The sequence below is a fragment of the Sebastes fasciatus genome, chromosome 3 (genome assembly GCF_043250625.1).
Source record: "Sebastes fasciatus isolate fSebFas1 chromosome 3, fSebFas1.pri, whole genome shotgun sequence".
Classification (NCBI taxonomy): Eukaryota; Metazoa; Chordata; class Actinopteri; order Perciformes; family Sebastidae; genus Sebastes; species Sebastes fasciatus.
The window spans coordinates 40,252,253-40,270,745 of record NC_133797.1 but is presented as its reverse complement, the minus strand read 5'-3'; the positions used below and the strand labels follow the sequence as shown (position 1 = coordinate 40,270,745).

The 18,493-nt window shown below is 42.2% G+C and overlaps 2 protein-coding genes across 2 annotated transcripts in view; both read left to right on the top strand.

Moving 5' to 3' along the window:
• Positions 1-18,493, top strand: part of mfng (MFNG O-fucosylpeptide 3-beta-N-acetylglucosaminyltransferase) — a 513,815-nt gene that overhangs the window by 296,425 nt on the left and 198,897 nt on the right. The gene's annotated exons all lie outside the window — the stretch shown is intronic.
• Positions 1-18,493, top strand: part of LOC141765073 (protein phosphatase 1 regulatory subunit 29-like) — a 266,436-nt gene that overhangs the window by 194,070 nt on the left and 53,873 nt on the right. The window contains exon 4 of the mRNA XM_074630927.1: positions 3,736-3,784. The gene's annotated coding sequence lies outside the window, so the exon portion shown is untranslated. The remainder of the gene's footprint in view (positions 1-3,735; positions 3,785-18,493) is intronic.

Below are 18,493 nucleotides of genomic sequence, written 5' to 3'. Positions count from 1 at the left end.
ATCTTTGTGTCTCCTTTCAGCCGCAGGCTCCTTCAGAATCATTGTGGACAGCCTTTTAGGTTAGATACGATAGGCAACAAGAGCCAAGTGTGTGAGTGTGGCAAACAATTGTGTCGAGTGTGGTGTCGTACTTCTGTTCCTGTAAGAAATGGAAGAGGCTTCTTGGCTTTGAAACATTTTGAGTTCACTTCACGGCAAGTTTTTCAGGATGTGTTGTTGAAAACTCACCGATCTTGACTTTGACTTAACTTGACTCAAACTACCATAAGGGTTGAACACATATGTCTGTGTGATTTGCTCAACCTACTGGTGTTGAAGCACAAGTCAGTCTTGGTAATTAGATATCATCATTTCATTACATTCGGACAATGGACTGTATATAAGAACCAAAAGATGAATAATACATTTTTTAAGCTCCAAAAATGCAAACCTCCAGTTTGTAATGACAGCAATCAATAAATCTAATAATCTGACAAAAAAAGAAGAAATAAATGTGGTATCTGTGGCTGTCACAGGACTGAAATAAACCCGTCCAATCATTTCATTTAGCCCGAATGTTATGACTGCATGGACTACCTGCCTGTCTACCCACCTCGGTCTCAAACGAACTGCGGTACGGTTCGGTACACTTCGTTTGTGGTGAGAACATGATCCGACCTCGATCCGGCCCAACTCGAGAAAGCATTGCGCCTTTTTGGATTAAACCAGCTCCAGTAGCGAGCTGCGCTGTGCATGTCAACACCAGACACCACACAAAAACAGGTGTAACGTCAGGCTGTGTTGAAGACCACGGGCATACCTGATGGATCTTCGGAAATGCACGCCTCCTCCGTCCTCCGCATGTCTTGATATGCTCCTTCGGCGTCTCCAGTGCATCAATACATTGTTTTCCAGTCACCTCATTTTCAAACTGTATCGTTTGCGTTGACTGAAAAATTGCTAAGAGGTAAAAAAAAAGATGACCAGGGCCAAGATCAAGCTGCGTAGTTGTCATGTCCATTGTTGCGTTCTGGAAGTCTGCTCTTATTTGTTTACTTCCGGGAGTTTTCCAGCATGGACATTCTGACCAATTAGAGAGCAGTTTCTTTGCACACCAAAATCTTGGTCCGCTTGTAAATGCTGCTGTGTGAACACAAACCAAACTAGAGGCAATATGCAGCATGGTATCAATTTGGTCCCAGATTTAGACCAGAGCAAACAAATTAGTATTGCTTGTGATAAACTGTACTTGTGTAAAATCTGTGGAGTGTCCCTTTAAGGTTCATGTTTCTCATCGTGCTGCTCCCTGCAACCTAAATGTAAACTCACACATGTAAATTCACCGATATGGTAAACATTTTGTTTTCCACGTGTGTTTTTTCCATGTGTCAGTATGCACAGAGAAGGTGTGCATGCAATTAAAATATGCTGTGCTTAACCTAACTCCACCCTGTACTCAAAAAAGTTGTAATGCCTTAAGCAGCACTTTAAAGATGTCCTCAACGTGTCCTCACTTTCCAAAAAATCCCTTCACTTTTAAGGTTTAACGTTGGGCCTCACACAGTGTCCTGTAGACGTAAAAGAACACCCTCACACACAACTACACACTAACGTCTCAAAGTCTTCATGAGTAACTTCATCAAGGTCAAAATACAGCGGCACTAATTGTAACAGATCACCTGCCAATGGGAGCAGGAGTTCAGCAGGTAGTACAGTTGAAAGGTCGGGAGGATAGGAGTGCGCGCGTGTGTGTGTGTGTGTGTGTGTGTGTGTGTGTGTGTGTGTGTGGTTCCTCTCCATTCATCTCGGGTTTTCTCAAGTCGCCGGCATGTCGAACTCACATCTAAGTCCAGTGAAGACAAATGAAGTCAGCATTTACTTCCACTCAGTCTAACTGATGAATGAGCTGACAGACGGTTGTTGATTGATGGCCGATCAGTGATTCCAGTACAGACTCATCCATTCCCAGCCTCCCTCTCTGATAACATGTTCTCCTTCCAAGGCTAACCATCAGGACGACAAATCAAGTGACTAAAATCCCCAACTTTGAACAGAAGTCGACAAACATGCACAGCCTATACGGTGATTGCAAACACTATGTGTCACCACTGTGTACAGAAACCCAGGGATTTTATCAACAAGTTATTCACCTCTGACTTCCAGTTATGTTTTTTAACGACAACTCAGATATTGAAACTTCTTTTGGAAGCAATGATCAGTCAGTTTATGTGATATCCTAAATGATGAATTTCTGGAAACAAAATTGAACTGAAAAGATTCACAGTTTGTAATGTTCTGTCCCCACGGAGTGACTGAGATGAATGAAGATGAATGGGTTGAAAGTGACATGTAGACTGCACCAATTTGAGCTGGGATCATCTCATTTTTCAACAAACAACAACTCCTGATAATATTAACATACACATTCTGCTCACAGTGGCTTTAAGACAAGAGAAATAGAGTTACAGCAGGCAGCTCATCTTTGTAAAAGTACAGTTTGTGCCAAGGCCATGGGCCTAGGAAGGAGGTTATGTTTTCACCGCCGTTGGTTTGTCTGTCTGTCTGTCTGTTAGCAGGATTACTCCAAAGGTTCGCGATGGATTTGAATGAAATGTTTTGGAGGGGTGCAGTGTAGCATAATGAGCAATCCATTTAGCAGTTTTCTATAGAGCTTCTCTAATGTTCAAAATGTGCATATAAATACATGCATGGAAATGCAGCTCTGATTTGGTTGTCACTCGTTTCAGTGCCTTACCTGTCAAACGACAATTTCACAGCTTTTATCTCATGTTATTTAACCGAGAGTTCATTTGCTTTCACAGATTACACTCCAGCTGACATATCAACCACTTATAATGCTTACGCTTCACTTGGCGCTTCGTTTATTGCTTACATTTAAAATGGCAGTGCTGAAAGAAGTTTTAAATGTTCCAACTGTCAACAACCAAAGACATAAGGCCACTATACGATTGGCCATTTGTTCCCATCAGTGGGTTTCCAACTCACCAGTGCCTGAACAGCTTTAGAATCAGCTCCCTGGACAGCTCACAACACTTACAACTCACATCGCTGACAGCCAAGTCCAGCCCGAGACAAATCTTAAACTTTAAAGAAACATTTCAGCCTCCTTCCTTAACTCAAATAATGTACAGAACAGGAGGACAAGTGAAGTGTATTCAGCCTTTTCTGTTGCCCTCGTGCTCCGTGTCACACTGATCCCATTACATTGATTCATACTGGTGAGTAGCTCATTGCTGCTGCAGTCTCACGCTGAGCAGTCTGATGGTGCTTGTTTAGGAAAGTAACGGATCCTCCAGAGCTTCCCAGCATGCCTCGGGAGTCCAGCCAATACGTCATGGGCTGATTTTTTCTAACCACTTGGCTACTGCCACCCCTTCAACTTCAGCTGGAGATGTCATCTTCCTGATAATGAACAACATCAGGCCGTTTGGCTAAATGTTTTAAGCTGCTGGTTCACATATGAACTGACTGTTAGGAGAACATCTTCACAGCAGAGTTATATGTTCATGTGATATCTCTCTGATTGTGTCTTGTTGCTTTGTTCCTCCGTGTAAAGCCTGCCCAGCTGCTTCGTATCCTACTTAGCTCTCTTTGATGTAGACAAATGCACCAATCACGGACGCCCTCTTCTAATTATCCTACACTCACCGTTCGGTGTCAGGCAGGGACCTGCCCCTTCTTCCGCGGATGACACTGATGGTTGATTCAACTTGTTCTTTTTTCTGTTTATTGCAGGCTTTCATCGCTGACGACTGGCAGACGATCTGAGGACATCAAATTTGAGGTAATTATTCCCATTGTTTTATGTTCTATAGAGGCACAGCCTGATGCGTGAAGATGACACACACCTGCAAACACAGAGGCACACTTCAGGCCTGTATAGTTTGTCCAAGCAGAGTGACATTATGTTTCCACGATGCACACAGAAGGAAGTTTATTCTGGCGGGTAAAGTGACCGTCCTGCACACTTGGAGATCATCCAGTCAGCTCCCACAGTAGTCAGAGAGAGCGTCCATCTAAGTCAGAGTGTCCTTGAACCAAAACACACGGGGGCCCTGCTGCTGCGAGGGTGCTGATACTGCGGTCTGTTTGGTGACATTGCTCATGAGAGTTCAGGGCATAACAGGCCGTCTTTTTTCACATTAAAATAACTCTAAAATGCACAAACTGTCATAACGGCTCATTCATTTAACAGGCATTTGTGTTGGGTGTTTTTTTAAATGTTCTGCTTTTATTTCTGAGTTCATTTAGAAGTAAATTAATTAAGAAATACTAATGACAGTGTAGCAAAATAAGACTGCGTTCTTTCATTACTGGATTATAGTGTTAGAAGACCTTTGTGTTTACTGAAATGCAGAATTTCTTTCTTTCTGGAATTTGCACCTTGCAATCAGCAAGCACCATTGTGAGACAAAATTAATGGAGTGTTAGACAATAATTCCAATTGCAGGATCCCCTTTAAACATATGCATGCTTTAGACCTCAGTGTGTTTGTGTGTGTGTGAAGTGAGTGTCCTCAAATGTGCTTCACCTGCATTTATCTTTGAGAGCTCATTGTGAGAAAACTGATTAAAATCACGCAGCGATTTAAGTTCTCAAGAGCATGAACCAAATAATGAGATACCAGGGTGACAAACTCATAGGAGGGAAATATCAGAAATGAGTGAGGAAGTGCCATAGATTACACTATCATGGGTCTTAATCGACATCTGTAGCACCAGAACACTTCAGGAACATAATTCTCAAAGGATCTTGGCAACGATTAAAACAAACTACTGCTATACTTTCTGGAAATTGTTCTTAGAATACTTTTACAAATGAGAATTCCTATTTGAGCACAATGAGATACTATAGTAATACATTGTATGAATGTACAGTGCACACATTGTATATACATTTCAACTGTTGCACCTTTAGTGTAACTGGAAAACAGCACGTTTGAGTAACATTCAGAAGTAATTATTTATTTGTATTATCTAAAATTAATTTTAAAGCAACTCAATGTAAGGGACTCTAAGTAAGAATCAGAAACTGCTTGTTAACAGCGACACCTGTGGCCGTTAAGTAAACGAAAGTCAGCCTCCTGTTGCTCGCACTCGCGCTTGTGCTCGCTCTACATGCATCGCTCAAAACAGTGAGGAGACACACGTCAGCTAAAAGCACAATATCACTCTATATTTCAGCTGCTTGGCAGTAATGTTAGCTGACCAGACCAAGGTCTCTCCATGAATCAATGCTGATCCTAGTGTTGGCTTTTCCTGCCTCAGCCTCCCGACCGCAGCCGGAAGGAACAGGGGAGACACCAGAGTTTTAGTCGGAGACGATAATGTTACTCGCTGTGGAGCCCCGTCACTTCACAAGACACGGGAAACCTCTGTTGGTCTGGAGGAGCTGCAGCAGTTATTTCTGCACAAACGTTCACTGAACATTCACTAGATATTCTCAGAGCTAAACTAACTCTTCTGCAGTGTGGAGTGAGCAGCATGCACCCGAGAGTGGAGCGAGAGGTGGAGTAGATGAGTGCGGTGTGTGAGTGAAGGCAAGCAGGCAGGCAGAGGAGCAGAGTACAGCAGAGACTCCGGTACTGGAGACCAAAGCTACGGTCTCCCCCGCGTCCTCTGACCGCTGGAGCAGGAAGAGTTGACACTGTTTAACAGACGGGCTTCACTAGATATAACTTTGTGGGTTTGGTGTTTCCGTGTAGTTTGTGTTGGAACCGACCCGCAATGATTTATAAGAGTGTAAGAAGTGACAAACAGTCCCTTTAATTTGACACTGTGTGTCTGGTGATGTGTTCTAAATCTATGTGTACGTATGATATGCTAGCGCCTCTGTGAGTTTCCACATGTTAGCATGTTAACATTTGCTGATTAGCACTAAATATAAAGTGAGGGCTGATGGGAATGTGAGTATTGGACACGTTGAAATTCTGCCTTGATGATAGCGGAAGATGAAAAGATCAAAGGATCATCAAAGTATTACAATTTATACCTGAACATGAATGTCTGTACCTATTTTAATGGCAGTACATAGTTTAACCCTGAACCAAAAATATCAAGCTGATGGTGTTGCTGGAGGGAAAGTCATTAATTATTATCCACCGGGGGATGTGTGTTAAATTTCATGGTAATTCATCCAATAGTTGTTAGCTTGGGATATTCCGCTCTGGACCAAAGTGGTGGACTGACTGACCGACCCATAGATAAAAAAAGAATAACCAGGTTATTAATGTGAGCAATAACGGCCACTAAATCTGAACAGATGCATTTCTGCAGACAAATCCAAAAATAAAAGGACAAAGGCCATATTGGCCTCAGTATTTGACTGACATGTGATCTTTTGCGAGTTAATAGAACGTTGCCAGAATGAAAGAAGCGAGAATCTCACAGATTACCACTTTAAATGTCAAAAGCAGTAATGCAGATGAGGCATAATGACCCCCCGCCCTGTCAATAATAGATATGTAGCATTTCAGAATGAGTCTCTTTATACATTGATCTCTATAATTTTCTTTCCCCTTGAAGCGGTGACAGTATTTGTCACCTGGGCTGACAGGCCTTCTGTTGTGTCCTATTCCCCCGGTGTGACAGATGTGTGGATTGGACCCCAGTGTGTCGCTCCCAGTAGGCGGCTGAGCACCATTGATCTGCAGCTATTGAGCCATGATTGCTCTACTTAGTGTAGTTTTGAAACACAATCCACAATAAAAAGGATACAGAGAGACTTTCCAACCTTCAGCCAACGATGGTTGATCAGATGTCATCAAAATGAGAGATGGGAAGAAGTAAAGTCATTATAGACTGAGGGGTCACCGACCTCTCTGAGACTGAGAGCTAGCTGAAGGGTAGAGACTAATATGGAGAGTAAGTCGTTTGACATAATCACAGGCTGAAGGACGTAGGGAGAGAGGACGGACCCGCCGGTCTGAAATATCAGTAAGTTAGAATCTATGGCCCCGACCACGGCTCTGAAATATCAGTAAGTTAGAACCTATGGCCCCGACAACGACTCTGAAATATCAGTAAGTTAGAACCTATGGCCCCGACCATGGCTCTGAAATATCAATAAGTTAGAATGTAGGGCCCCGACCATGGCTCTGAAATATCAATAAGTTAGAACCTATGGCCCCGACCATGGCTCTGAAATATCAATAAGTTAGAATGTAGGGCCCCGACCATGGCTCTGAAATATCAGCAGCCTAACTGTGCTGTGTATTGATGAATCCGTGGCGCTGTCCGTGGTGCTGAAGACGGATTTGTAATTGCAACTTTTTCTCCGAGTCCCGCCCTTCTGTCAGTTTCATCTTAGATCTAAAATATTTTTTAAACTTCATAGCGAGGCGGTTCACTATACTAGTTGCGGGTGAACATAAAGGACCGGTTCCGTCCCCCTCATTTAAAAATTAACAAATATCCCACTGATAATAACCATCATAGTACATTTTATTTTTATCAGAAAAAAAAAATTAAAGGGGACATATCATGCTAATTTTCAGGTTCCTACTTGTATTTTGTGTTTCTACTAGAACATGCTTTAATGTTTAAAAAACATTTTTTTTTTCTCATACTGTCTGCTTGAATATACATGTATTTACCCTCTGTCTGAAACGCTCCGTTTTAGTACATTTCAATGGAATTGCAACAGAATTGCGTTGCCTTGCAACAGCTTGGGTCCATGTCTACTTCCTGTCAGCTGATGTCTTTCCAGACACTGCAACAGGAAATAAACTGGGACCCATTTAGAATGTTCACGTTTAAAATTATGAAATGGTCTAAATATTGTAGATTTATGACATCACAGATGGACAGATATCCTAACGGCTTGTTTCAAAAGCTCAGTTTCTGAATACGGGCTGTGTGTATTTCTCTGTGGATTAAGCGTTCGATACTTTCACAGTATTCATATAGAACATAAACCTGCTTTATAATATAAAAGCTATGAAAATGTCCATTTTTACAATATGGGACCTTTAAAGTTACAAGAACTAATGATTGTAAATTCTGGAATTTGTCTCAAAATGGTAACTAGAAAATGTAGATAAGGCTATCCCTTATGAATAACTTATATATTTACATCATCACATGCATTCATTAAACTCCATTCTGCACTTTTACACTGTGTGTGTGTGCATAATATTTACTACACTGCATGTAAACACAGTGCATTTACATATTAATGCAAACAGATGTGCAGAAAGCAAGAAGGCTGTGCACTGCCACAGTTACACATATATACGCTCGTACTGTGGAGGTAAGGCAGGTCAGCAGGATTTGAGGAAGTGAAGGAGAAGACAGAAGAGAGAGGGTGATTTGCTTGTCGTGCTGCCGTCATCCTGCCAAGGCAACTCCGAAATTTGCTTCATCTATATTTAGCAACAAAAGATAGCAGGAACCCTAACACACACACACACACACACACACACACACACACACACACACACACACACACACACACACACACACACACACACACACACACACTCCTTGGCAGAGCAGCAATTTGCAGCAGACCCACGATCAAAACAGCATGGTCAGCTGTATCTTTACACACACACACCCTCAGTGGCTGGTTGTTGACAGTTCGGTCTGAAGTGGATTGTGCTCATTAGGTGGGGTTGCAGATTGGTTTCTATTTATAGGCAACAGCAGGCAGCAGGCTCAGCAAGTAGCAGCAGCCGCATGGAGATGTTTGAAGTAGCACAGGCCTCCGGTGGGCTGCGCTAACGAGATGCATCCGGAGCCGATCGCTCTCCGAAACTGCAGGAGTTCAACTCTGGTAGTTAGCATGGTGTGGGTTAGAGTGATCCAGGTCACTTATTTATAGCACACTGTTGACATGATTTAGGTTGTATGATATGGGATATACATTCTATATAGATATGATGCCGTGTGTTATCAAGTTTGCAGTATATGTTTTGGTCAAGTCAATAAGATTCAAGACTTGTATTTGCCATTTGCTGAGGTACAAGTGTACAAGGGCATTGGAATATACGGATCTCTGTCAAGTAAAAAAAAAGAATAAAATGATAAATACAATAAAAATATGCACATTATAATAAATATAAAGAGACACACACAATTGACACATAATAAATATGTGTCCTTACAATAATACAAATAAATGATAATAAAGTAAAGACACTTTTGATCTGCATCTTGATCCAAAATGTGCACAAAAGGGACAATCACTGTACAGGTTATTATTTGATCTATTCTTTAACATTTTCATTTATTTATTTATTTTCATTTTAATTCATTAATTCCTCTGAAGCACTTTGTGATCTCGTTCTATAAAAAGGTGCTACATTAAATCAATTTTATTTACTACTAAAATAGCAAATTCCTTAAGGCTCCTTAAGGCCCTCCCTTACAATGTTCAACTCAAAATTCATTTTGCATCTTGCCTAACTTTCCATTAAAGCTGCAGTAGGACTTATATTTTTGGCATCAGTGGGCAAAAATTCCATAATAACCTTTCAGCATATTGTAATTAAAGTGTTCTGAGAGATAACTAGACTTCTGCTCCTCCTCATGGCTCTGTTTTCAGGCTTTAGAAAATCTAGCCCGTGACAGGGGACTCTGACCAATCACAGGTCAAAGTCCACATCCTATTGGCTGTGCTCCGGTCATGTGAACGGAACTTGGCGTTCCTTAATCAGATTTCACAATGGCAGCGGCGTCACAAACTTTCTCATTTTACAGCTAAACCGTGCACTACAAGATGATTCTGAAAACAACTGAGGAGAGAAATAGGCATTAATGTAACAGAATATTGATTCAGATTTGATCAGTGCTGCCTAGTTTGGGCGGAGTTCGCAAGCCGGCTCTCATAGACAGCAGTTGGACAGCAGACCTCAGATCAGCTCTTGCTGCTTGTTTTCCTCCCGTCTGTGAAATCTTGCAGATGCCATTAGGAGCACCGGAGGACACATGATTTTTTTCAGGTTACCTGTTTCATGTACTACTGTCAGGATATAGCGATATATTTTATAAAAATAACTTTTTTCAATCATATTTGCTCCAATCCCGCCTATTTCATTTTGATTTCTTGCTAACAAGACTGAAAACCTGAAAACGTCTGAACAGGAAGCAGACAGGAGGCATTTAAAAACATGGTGAGCATTAGTTTTGGGGTGTTTACCCTTTTTTCCTCCTGGAGCTCCAGTTTGGATTCATGTCTGCCAGATCATCTCAGCCTCAGGCTGGAGGCTTCTGAGGTAGTCAGCTCCTCAAGATGAGTGACAAGTGTCGAGACAGGAGCTTGAACATCTGACTTGAGAGGGATGAAGGTGGGACTATCAAAACACCGAGCTGCTGGTGTAAAGGTGAAGAGTTGAACACTGGGAAAACATTTCAGGAGCAGCAGCCAAAAGAATGCAGGAGAGGAACAGAAATATAAACAGCATGAAAGGGGAGTGAACATATCCAAATAGAAGGTGTGAATGCAAGTGATGCTGCTGCTAGCATGTGGTTTACACGGGTTTTGGCCTTTAAGAGTAACTCATTCTGCTTGTGGAATATGAAAATAACGTAAAAATCCTGATTTCTGAAATTATTTTCACATTTCATTAAAGACGGTAAGCAGAGACTGCAGGTTAACTCATAAATCATAGGTGTGATCTCCACATAACACTGGCTCTCTGAGTCAGGAGGCGGCAACAGATCTTTGCCACAGAGTATACCAAGTCTGCACTTTTCACACTGTTAGCGCCGCGGTTTTGACATCCACGTTGCAAGCCAGTGTTGACACCCATAGGCGACAGGCCTCTGTGGTATTACCTGTTGACGGGGACATCAACTGCACCAGCCAGGAAAGAGGTTGTCAGTTCAAAGTTGTGAATCAGGCCATGAGCGAAGGAAGGAAAGGTGCATTAATGTTGTGTATTACTGACGCATACAAAACAGGGATGAGGAATGGAGTCAAATGCAGAGAAGGACAATTACTGCTCTTTTCATTAAACATTTCAACACAATGAAAAAATGATTTTAGAGCCAGGAAGTTAATATTTTTAACAATACATTTCCTGACATGTCAAAAAAAAAGTGGCAGAAAAAGACAAAAGAAACATTTGGATGTGTTTTGTACGAACACAATATGAGTCAGTCTACCTGTTTGGTACATTGCTTCTCTGTTCTATTCAAACCTCACCATCACCTGCCATCTTTTGTCTGAATGTACCCTTCTTTCATTCCCATCTTATTCAAGTTATTACAAAGCCAACATTCATTCATCCCCACTTCCTTTTTTCATTATCTTCATCACACAGCCGTTCCGAAAGTTACTCACTGTTGCTGTTCTGTACTCATGCTGATTAATTTGTTTTGAGAGGAAAAAAATGTTTTCTTATCCAAGTTGATTTGTAGAATTCTAAACATATTTGTTGTGCATTTTATACAGTTATTCATATCATTAAATGTCTCAAAAAAGTATGAAACAGAGGTGATAGTCTGAAGTTTGGTAAGTGTCCTTAAGATGACTGCTCAGGTCCACAGACTGAGAAGATGTGTGTGGGATAACGGGCAAAATGGCTGCATTACGCTTTATTTCTCATTTGACCTGCGGTAAACCAGGATGATCTTAACACTCATAGTGAGGCTGTTTAGTGTCTGACAGTAGATGCTGTGGGTGTAGTGGGCAGCTGCCAACTCAGTCAACCATCCCTGGATAAATAAAAGATGATAAAGGTCAGTTTGTTGATCTCGATCTCATGTTACACTCCGTCTTTTAAAGAAGCACCACAATTGGGTCTTTGGGTCCAGCGAGCACTTGGCAAACATTACTGTGCTGTTTATTCCTTTGAACTGCTGCTAGAAAAAAAAATACAAGTCTTCAGATACGCGAGCAGCTCTGTGAGTCTGCACGGTGGTGTTCTGAGTTAAATTCTAATGTCACAACATGCTCACATTGACAGTGCTAATGGGCTGATGCCATCCATCCATTATCTTCCGCTTATCTGGGGCGGGGTCGCAGGGGCAGCAGGCGTAGTAGGGGATTCCAGGTGTCCCTCTCCCCAGCAACATTTTCTAGCTCTTCCTGGGGAACGCCAGGCGAGATGTATGATCCCTACAGCGTGTTCTGGGTCTACCCCTCGGTCTATCGGTTGGACATGCCTGGAAAAAAGCTAGAGGGAGGCGTCCAGATCAGATGCCCGAACCACCTCAGCTGGCCCCTTTTGCCGTGAAGGAGCCCTATCTCTTAGGACTCGCTCAGACCAGCCACCTCACGAAGGAAGCTCATTTTGGCAGCTTGTGTCTGCGATCTCATTTAGTCACTATGCAAAGCTCATGACCATAGGTGAGGGTCCGAACGTAGATGGACTGGTAAATCGAGAGCTTTATCCTTCCGACTCAGCTCCCTCTTCACCACAACAGTCCGGTACAACGCCCACATAACTGCTGACGCCGCACCGAACCGCCCGTCCATCTCCTGCTCCATTTGTCCAACGTGCTGTGTTTAGCAAGTATTATGTTTACCATGGTGACCATCTTAGTTTATTGTCTTAGTGCAGACATTTGCTAATTAGCACCAAACACAAAGTAAAGGTGAGGCTGACTCTTTAGTTTTGCAGGCACTTGGCCAAACCGATGTATTGGACAAATTGAAATTATGACCTGATGATGGCACTAGATGGAGGGCTTTATTGTTGTGTTGGTGCAGTGCACGGAACGCAGTGTTGTACCAGCCACCCCCAGCTCGTGGGGTTGACGATGCCAATCCAGCAGCATATACTGCTATCTTGGTGCCAAGAATGGATGCATCCTGTGTGGTGAGGACACACCAACATAAACTTCCATAAAATCACACAAACCTTTTTATTCTTATTTAATTCGTCTTTCTACTTTTATTGTAAGTTTTTCAACCTGCTGTCATATGATCACAGAGGGAAAAACAGTTGTATTTCGATGACAGCATTAATGCCAGACAGACAGAATAAAGATTCATGAGGAAAAGTCAGGAGATGACCAAAGACACTAGGATTGATCCTCTGGAAACCATGAGTGTTCATACCAAATTTTGTGCCAATCCATTTGGTAGATGTTGAGATATTTCACAGTATAGGCAAACACTTTGACCTGCTGTTGGCACTCAAGAAAAAAAGTCAGAGGATTACCAAAGTGTACCACGATTCATCCTCTGGGAATCCCAAATGTCTGTACCAAATGTCACGGCAATCCATCCAGTAGCTTTCAAGACATTTCTCTAAAAGCCAAAAAAATGTCAACCTCATTGAGGTGCAGTCAGGGGATCACCAAAATCAGTAGGCTTCATTCTGTGGTGACTGTGAATATCCTGTACAAAATGTCAAGGCGGTCTCTCCTCTAGCTGCTGAGACTTTCAAGTTCTAACTGGAGTAAGCTGCAGTATTATTTGATCTTTTCCTCTTCAACAACAGTGGGTGTTGCTCTCCACAGTAACAGCTGCATCAAGATCTATATATCCTCAAAACGCCCCTTTTGCAACCGCAACAAACACAAACACACTTGATGTTTTCTTCACTCATCTAAAGTCTTCAATATTAGCTACTGACGCACAACAGGAGAATAACAGGATTTTAATTGACTTTTCCGAGTAGTGCTCAGAGAACAACCTCAACCTCGCCTCAACGCCTGCAAAACCAAGGAGCTGATCGTTGATTTTTAGAAAAGAAGGAGGCAAAGACACACACCCCTTCTCATGCCAAGTTCTTGTTAACTTTTCCAGAGGAGCAATAGAAAGCATCCTGACTGGAAACATTACAAACTGGCATGGTTTGTGCATGGCCCAGGACAGGAAGGCTCTGCAGCCCAGCAGGCGATTAAAACCACCCAGAACATCCTTGGTATCCATCTCCCGAGTATTGGTGATATCAGTGAGATGAGGTGCCTGCGTATAGCCCAAAGAATACTAAAAGACAATACCCAGCCTATCAACAGCCTGTTTCTCTCTGCTGCCATCTGACAAGCGATACAGTTGGTTATGTTTTTTCTTGCGTAGCATAAACCACAACTAGACCACAACTTGCATGTTGTTGTGCAACATTGTGTTGTAGAATGACAATAAATGGACCTTCATCCTTGAACCTTTTGTTAGATAGTTGCATAGTATGATGTGGAAATTAGCTATCATTGATGGAGCCGTGATTTTCTCTTTTCATTGGGACTTGAATTGAATACAAAAGGCCCGTGCTGGCAGGTCTGTGGCATTGCAGGTGTTAACTGGTAACGACAATATTTCAGTTCAAATGACTCACTTCCACCGAGCACTTGCACTTGAAGTACTCGCGCTTGACTGCACTTATTTTTGGACCCATCGCGAGGGCCCATTGTATGCTCGGTGTTGTTTTATTAGAGCATTGTTAGTCTGGCAAAAGGCCTGAAAGTGAACAAGAGAAAGCTTTTGTCTCAGCTCCGCCGTTCGGCGCCTGGAGTATCTTGACGTCAGCCCCGGTGAATGAACGTTGACATCTTAATCACTGTGATCCCACAATTTTCTGTTTCTAAAGTTCTTGGATTGTTTTTTCTTTTTCCCTTTCTCCGTCTACATCTTCACTTCTCAACTTCATCTTTTTAACCCACTCCCCTCTTTCTGCAGCCACCCAGTGATCTTTTTAACCCACTCCCCTCATTCTTTTTAACCTGATGTTAGTCTGTTACCACTCTCCTCTACCCCTCTTGACCTAGTTGGTATCAGCACAAATCATACACAGTGTGCAAACTCTAGATCTGATACAAAGCTAGAAACCAGATAAGAATATGGAATTTACAAGGTATTAAAGTCCCCCCCCCCCCAGCCTCCCTCCTCCTCTACTGCACTTACTCTTCTCTCTCCAGGACTTTTTAATCCCTGCTCTCCCTGCGGGGCTGATAAGGAATGGGATAGGAGAGGGGATAAGAGAGGATAAGGCTATACACTACACCTTTGCACCGCAATCACTCACTACATATAGAACAAGTGGATAAGGTTGGACAGGTTTCACTGACTCCTTGTAGTGAAGAAGTGAGGAAGGAAAAGAGTCCAAAAATCTTTATTTTGTAAGAATGAAGTGTATTTCTTAATCGGCAAGTAACTAGTCTGACTCACTGGATGTAGACTTTGGGTATAAGCCTGCCGCTTCCACTATCTATCTTGTAAGGGATCGCTGCATCCTGTGCTTTTTACATCATGTTCTCAGAGTGGATTTGTATGAACAAGTCTTAGTAGCAGACTGAGCTGTAAAAGTTGTCATGACCACAAAAGAGAGAAGACCACAAAATCTGAGCCAAGACATCAATATTTAAACCACACTCTCCCTGAGTATTTTCCACTGATGTCAAAATGTCATTAGAAAGCAAAAACATGAAGAAGAAGTACTGAGCCCCAGCCTTTGACCAGTACACGGAGATTTTAATTTAATGTCAGTCAAGAGTTCCAAGTAAAACTTAGAATTAAAATGGTAGTTTTCTTCTTAGAGGACAAACTAGAAAACAGGAGTCACTGAGTTGAGATCGGATTGGAATAAGAAGACACAGAACCACAAATACAACTATACAAAATCCATATTTGCTCTGTGAGTCCACCTCCTGTCCCCTGCTCTCCATCACTGCTTCTTCCCAGCTCTGCCTGCAGACACACGCTGCCCTACTTTGGTACAAGTCGTATCCCTGCTCTAGAAAACAGCCGCCGTGATTGCCGCGGGGGCAGAGGCGACAAAGCACCGCTTTGCCGTTGCCTCGCAGCGCTGTGTTTAGACAACGAGTCGGGCTAGAAGATGTATTCTGTGTCACCAGTCCTGCTGGAACGATTTGGAAGGGTTTGCTGTGTAAATATGCCTCCGGTCTTTCAGTGTTGCCACACTACTTTGTAAAGTTGCACCTCGGCGTGTGTAGTCCGCCGTAGTTCAGTTCAGCTGAAAAGTACAAACATTATATCAAGTCTTCCTCCAGGTGTTTTGTTTAATTTCAGCCATTTACTAAATTGTAAAGGCTGGAGGGATAGATGGAAGGACTGTATATGCGGAGGAGTCAAGAAAAGATAAGAAAGAAATATAAAATAAGCAAAGGACAACATAAGTACAAAAATTAAAAATAAATAATCAAGGGTGGAGTTCAGGATGGCAAAAAGGGAGAAACATTTTTGCAGGAAGGAAAAGAAGGAAAAAACAAAGTATGCACACAGGGAGTGAGAAGCCAAGGACATTCAGAATCAAAAAGAAAGATTTGAGTTGTGAACAAGTAAAAGCCAGAGGGAAAGCCAAAGGTTTCCTCCTGTGAGGGGAGTCCGGCGGGAGAGAGGACTAAATGGAAGAGAGAGAAAGAAGAATCGGAGATGGACCGAAAAAAAAGGAGCTATAAAAAAAGAATGTAAAAGAAAAAAAAAAAAGAAGAAGCACAGGAGGTAGCATAAAGGCCAAGAGGGAGAAGAAGGCGGCATTAGCCAGAAATGTCAGTTGCCATTGTGTAAAATACCAAGAGGGGGGTTGGGGGAGAGACAGATGGGAGAGGATGGTACTAGAGAAGAAGAGAGGAAAGAGACTGTGAGAGAGGCAGGCAATTTAAGTGAAAAGAGTGTTAGACTGATAGAGAAAAGAAATACTGACAATGATAGGATGTTTAAAAAGTAGAGAGAAAGAAGAGGATTGATGGAGGAAAGAAGAGCAAAGTGACACACAGAAAAGAGATGAAGGGAAAGAGGGAAAGAATAAAGGAAGACAAGAGATCAGTGAGTGACTGAGAAACGAATTAAAATGCCGGGGAGGAGAAAGTAAGGAGAAAGGAGAGGGCACCTTTCTGGAAACCAAGAATCCAGATACAACATCACTCACTTTTCTAGGTGAGGAAGACGGAAAACGGAGGAAGAAAGATTGAGATGTGGGGAAAGACGGAGCAGGGAAATGAACAAATTGGAGAAAGTGTGTGTTTTCATGAGACAGCCATGTTAAGCCTGGCATAAATCATCCTGGCACCGTTACAGCAGATTGTCAGAGAGCAGGCCACCAACCCAATCAACCCTACACAGCATCCCTGTAGGCACATTGGCCACACACACACACACACACACACACACACACACACACACACACAGCGCTTTGTTTAAGCTACTTGAAAAGTCTAGTTTTACAAGCTACCAGTTACTTCATGTTGGAAGACATTGACCTGCAGCAAAGCTAAAAGCAATGCAGTCTCAGGATTATTGAAACACAATTTAAAAAAGGAACATCTGTTAATAAAAAAATAAGATACAGAAACATTTTTTTTAAAACATCTTACCCCGAGAGCAGGTTCAACCAACACGTCACAACTCGTAAACTTTCCACTTATGAGGTTGTGAATACCACAAGAGGCGTTCATATGTGCTCAACTCATGAACAACAACACGACCCCATTTGAAGGCACCAATAGTTTGCATTGTTGCACATCCTGCGTGACATTCAAACATGATCAGGTAGGACGAGGCAAGAGATGGATCACCAGGACCACAAAGGTCGACAACCACAATGTCCATCACTGCATCCCTGAGCGTGTTGTAGACGTCAACAAAGCAAAACATCGGTACACAACTTTCTTTCCGCCTGAGCTGTTTTTTCGGTATCGTAGACACAGTGTGAAAGAACTATTTTCCGTGCCCAGCCTGTGACACCCTGCGTCTGTCAAATCAGGCCATTATCAGGCTGATATTGTGTAATCTTATCTGTCACAGTGCAGTGAATACTGGAACAGGGATTGGACCCAAAATGCAGACAGTTGAGGAGGCAGCAGGATGAATTCAGTGATTTATTATTGAGATATGCTTACAGAGTCCAAATAAATGAGTATATCCAGCAAGCAGGTACAATAACAGACAGACAGAGTCAGGTAACACAACAAAACACCACAGTGACTACGTCTACATGCACAGAATATTCACTTTTTGGCCCTTATTCCGAAAAAGACAATATTCCCACTAAGCTGTTTACATGCCTATTGAAAATTAATATACCGTTTGGACCGTGCAAACACAGCCTCCCTCTTTCATTCCTTCGAATGGACCAAAGACAGCTGAAAGGGCATGCTGCATTTACATCAATACGTTGTAGAATAATCAATACCCACACACATTACAAATGGATTTTTTTTAACAATAAGCTGTGGCTATTTCACCACCTTCCATACATCATTTTAACTGTCAGTATTTCATTTTGCAACCTGCTCTCAGCTTCCTCGAGTCTTTTGTAGCAGGAATGACAACCAACACCTCCATTATGAGCAAAGTTGATTTAATTAAGGCAACAGGTTTAAGACCTGACAGCTTTCCACATCAGATTTACTGCAATTACACTGTCATAACTGTGACAAAGGCCACATACAGCTGCCAACATCCCGTCATTCACTTTCCAACACCTTTTTCTTTCCCCCCATTATGAATAGTATTATTTTAACACATTCTACCATAATACCACAATCATTTGCATATTTTACCATCATGGTGTCATGGTGACTGTTCACTCGAGCTCACAAACTTAAGTTATGGCTGACCCCACAAAACTGAGTTACAACAC